Source organism: Tasmannia lanceolata, unplaced genomic scaffold (genome assembly GCF_043159265.1).
Source record: "Tasmannia lanceolata isolate RefF3 unplaced genomic scaffold, GAP_Taslan_0.1 ptg000020l, whole genome shotgun sequence".
Lineage (NCBI taxonomy): Eukaryota > Viridiplantae > Streptophyta > Magnoliopsida > Canellales > Winteraceae > Tasmannia > Tasmannia lanceolata.
Genome location: NW_027518697.1, coordinates 863,766 through 868,305, shown reverse-complemented (window position 1 = coordinate 868,305; position 4,540 = coordinate 863,766). Strand labels below are relative to the sequence as shown.

At 39.4% G+C, this 4,540-nt stretch overlaps 1 long non-coding RNA gene across 1 annotated transcript; it reads left to right on the top strand.

The window, feature by feature from the left end:
* The first annotated feature begins 284 nt into the window (after positions 1–284).
* LOC143854710 (uncharacterized) lies at positions 285–4,492 on the top strand. Its single transcript, XR_013237577.1, has 2 exons — positions 285–809; positions 3,993–4,492. It is a non-coding gene; the product is annotated as an uncharacterized LOC143854710 (long non-coding RNA).
* The last annotated feature ends 48 nt before the right edge of the window (positions 4,493–4,540 follow it).

The window sequence follows — 4,540 nt, the reverse complement described above, 5'->3', positions numbered from 1 at the left end:
GTTGCTTCCTTTACAAGCCACAAGCATAGCCATTGGATCAAGGAGATGAGGTGTAGGGTCTAGATTAGCTAGAACACTTTAGGGTTTTAGGGTTTCTAAAATGGAATGTTTGTGGAGGAAGTAGATCAAGGGTGGAGATCACCTAAGGAAAGGAAGATGCCACATAGATGGTTAGGATTAGAGTTAGGGATTTAACCTAAAGTATAAAACAAAGAGAGTCTTGCTTGAGAAGGAGGAGGAAGCTGTAGACACCCCATTTTGTTTTGTTTTAATCAACAAATAAATTAGTGTGTTAAATCCATGTGAGAACCCCCTCTATCATTGATTTATATGTTTTAGGTCATTAATATCTTGATCTGACTTTACGGATCATCAATCGGGACAAAATAAGCTAGGGTCACTTCATAGCCCGGACCCTGATTCCATTCCGAGACCCGATTTCCGTAAATCGTTAGATCAATGGCAGATCATGACCTGGGTCTAACCATCCAAAACCACCTAACCTCTCCTCTCATCCTAACCATTCAAACCTCACCTAACCTCACCTAACCTCTCCTCCCATCATAACCATCCAAACCTCACCTAACCTCACCTAACATCACCTAACCTCACCTAACCTTACCTAACCTCACCTAACCTCACCTAACCTCCTATCCCATTCTCCTATAAATACCCTCTCATCTCACCAAAGAAAAGAAGGAAAAAAAAAAGAAAAGAGGAGAGAACCCCTCTCTTAGAAAATTCAAGCCCTCTCTCTAGACCAAATCCCTCTTCTCCATAAGTTTGCATGGAATATCGTCTACAAAAAGGTATGTCTTTTGGAATTTTATTTTCTTTTCTATATTTGTAGGATTGAGTGTTGTTTTGCGTATATTTTGGTTGATGTCATGTTTAATTTTGTACTAGTTTGGCCTTGGTCATGTTCTCACTTATGCTAAATATAATTAATGTGTTAGGGTCATTAGAACCTATTTGCGATGGGATGTTGAAATCATTGGCTTGTTAGGGAATTTAGATTTCTTTTGGAAAAACAATTCATTAAAAATTTTGAACATTTACAAGAAAGAAAACTTGAATTTTACATGAATTATCAAAACCCATTTAATTTGGCTTACAAAACCTCCATCTTTCAATTGATAACAACAGCCCCCACTCCAATTTGATAACAACAGCCCCCACTCAATCTCAAGAACCCAATATCCATACCCCACCTTGCCAAGTAGATAAAAACAACCCCTTTTTCAAACATCCCATTTGAATCTAATCTCAGGCCCATTCAAGCCATTTTTCATATTCACCGTCTTTTAATCACTAAAAAAATAAGAACTATCAAAAGAAAACATGGGGGTGCCAATATCATTCCCGTCATAGTGCTAGCTGTTAGACTTTAAACAGATTTTTCGACCTCTAAACAACAGAATCGTGGGAAATGGTTAACTACAAAGTAGTAGATATTTTCGTGCCGTTTCCAACGAGTATTCGTGCTAGATCAGACAGCGAGCGGTTAAAAAGTTAAGTCCAAAATGGTTGCGGCACACCTTTAGGCATTTCCAGTTTAATGTTGCTGTCCTTTTGTTTGCAACACAAATTCGAACCTCTAAATCACAGATTTACAAACAATGGAGAACTACAAAGTTGTAGCCCTATAAAAGATCTTTCCAACGCATGTTTGTACGTTGAATTTGGCCAAGCGGTTAAAGAGTTACGACAGTTTTAGTGGGCTGCATTTGTCAGATCTTTTAATGGTCAATGGTTTGTCGAATTTGTGCAATTGTCAAAACTTGGTTGTGTTAACGTCATTTTCCAAACCAAAATCGAAAGACATTAATCTAAAGTACATCCAACCTAAAATTAACAAAACTAAAATTCACCCATTTAAAATCCACTGATAAAAATCCGTTAAAAGCCATTAACCAAAAGACCACTAAAAATTTCAAATGAAACTAAAACCTTCTAAATAAACAACTTTAAAAGCTACCAAACACACTAAATACCTTCAGATAATAAAAGCTTCAAGAAAACTCTAAAAGTTTCCACAAACCCAAAAGAATTCGAGATTCCCAAGAGCCGGTGGATTCAAAATTCCTTTAGGAACCCTTAGAGCCCAATTTAGGAACACTGGTGTCGTGTCGTGTCGTGTCCTAAGTTTTAGGGAGTCCTAGGTTTTAGGGAGTCCTAGAGTCAGGAGTCCAGCCTCATCACGGACGCTTGCTATGTATAGCAACCGTGCCATAGGTCAAGTTACACTAGTCATCCAGTTTTTCCCTAGGACAAGCCTAGTAAACTAGGATGTAGGCTAACCTGCATTAGTCTAAGGGACAACTTGCATTTAGATAGGATCATATAGCATCTTTGATGAAATCCTAAGATAATAAAATCCTCAACTTGAATTAAATAACTTCTCTTAAAACTGTTGAAACAGTCAATCCCGTCTAGATCGGTGTCCTAGTTGAGTTAGGCATATGTAGCTTAGCTTAGGTGCACCGAACTACGTCGACTCTGATCCCAGTGAGGCTTGGGTACGTAGGCAGCTTGGATGTCTGATGGCATACCACCCGCGAGTCGGCACCACAAACAAATTGTGGTGTTTTGTATATTAATTTTCTTGTAAATGCTTAATCAAATCACTTAGGACTTTCCATGAAATTAGAATTTTAGGAGAACTTTCACTTAGATTGAATCCAGACAAATTAATAAATCAAGATACACATTTAGGATTCACATTGAAATTAGATCATAGGATGCATGTCACTTAGTTCGCACATTAACATAGAGTTGAATGAGCCATTTAAAATAAATTTAAAAGAGTTAGCTTTTGGAATCGAAGACCGATTATCGGGCAAGAATGGTGCATGTGGTGGATAACTCCCCATACCTTCCATTCTCGTAACCAGGTAGCGAGTCTAGATTTCTGGTTAATTACGGGTCCTAGATCCCACATCTAGGTGGCGACTCTGTCAGTCTCTTTCGTGTGGAATTCGGATTGCCTTAGTGATCCCAAGTTCACAGGAAAGATTAATTCAAACCAATAATAAAATGCACACGCCAATCGCGTGGATACGAGAGACCAAGAGAGAGAGAGCGGCGGCTCGCTCCCCACACCCCTCTCGCGGGATCAGGGTACCACAGTCTGGCGACTCTGCTGGGGACCACCTAACTTCATTAAAATTTCAAAAGATAATTCATTTGAATTTAATTTAACTGGCTTATAAAAACTCTATACTTGTTAGATTAGTTTGTCTTGTTTTATTTTCTCATCACATTTTACTCGAACTTAACCTAACAAAACCTGAGGGCATCATAGATTGCGCAAACATATTGCACACACTTACATCACTTGCATCTAAACTCTTGCATCTCACGTGCACACACGTCCTATTTTAGGAACCCGGAGTGTTATCTAGCATGGTTGACTGGGATTTCATCACCTGGTGCCTCTGTGCTAGAGAAGCATTCCACCCTTAGCCTAGTACCTTTATGGTACGTAAACGGATCTCTTGTTCACGTACTGATACGCCGGACACTGGTACAGTATATCGAGCAGGGATTCGCGCTAAGGGAACTCTTGGCCTTACCCCTAGATTAACCTACACATGCATGTAGTATACGAACACATGTGCATCACGTGTGTGAGCCTAGTTTAGGATATCCTACCCATTGGTGTCTAGATTAGGCCGTGGTCCATCTTCCAATGGTCACGATCGGTCCTTATATACACGAACAAAGTCATGAGTCGAGATTCTCTCTCCACTCCGATAGATTAGGATTAAGGTTGATGCCTTCAGGTAACACTGATAAAATGTGAAAAAAAAAAATTCCCTTTGGGTTAGGATATAAATCCCATCATTTCCAAAGATCTCATAGGATTAGTCATTCATGATCTATCCGTTGAAAGCAATCTTATGCTATCTCATCTAATCTTTTGATCGTGCGCCTTTCGTTCTTCTGTCATACGATTCGATCGTATCTTCATGCCATCCCCTAACTGGCAGATGCAGAATCTCACAATCTTTCGATTATGCGTTCTCATGATCTGATCATGCCTGGTCCAGATAATCCAATCTTGCTTGTACCCCTGGTCTGTTCCTCCTCTAGGGGCTACCTTTTTCAAGATTATTTTGCTAAGTCCTTCAAAGTTCACTCTCAGAATCCTTGAGCTAGGGGCATTTCCCTATGCGAATCAGTCATCATTGTCCAAAATTGAAAGTATCAGCCATGATGATGTTCAGAACGAACCAGCCTTCGCCGAGCCTTCAACGCCAAACAGTTGCAGCAGTTAAAGTTTTAGTCACTTACTATTTTATGTTGAGTCAGTCATCATGGTCAGTATAATTGTTGAGTCCGGTCTTACAGTTAAAGGTCAATGCCTAGTCCAGGCAAGTTATCTTCTGTTTCCCTTTCTTATTTAGAGTTGTGAATCCTGAGCCTGTTCAGGATAGGTCGTCTGATGTAATAGCTTTTCTTTAAATAAAATTTCAGTCAGTTCCAAAAAGTTCACTTGTGTCTGTTTCTTAAGTGTGCTTCTGATCTTAAAATAAGA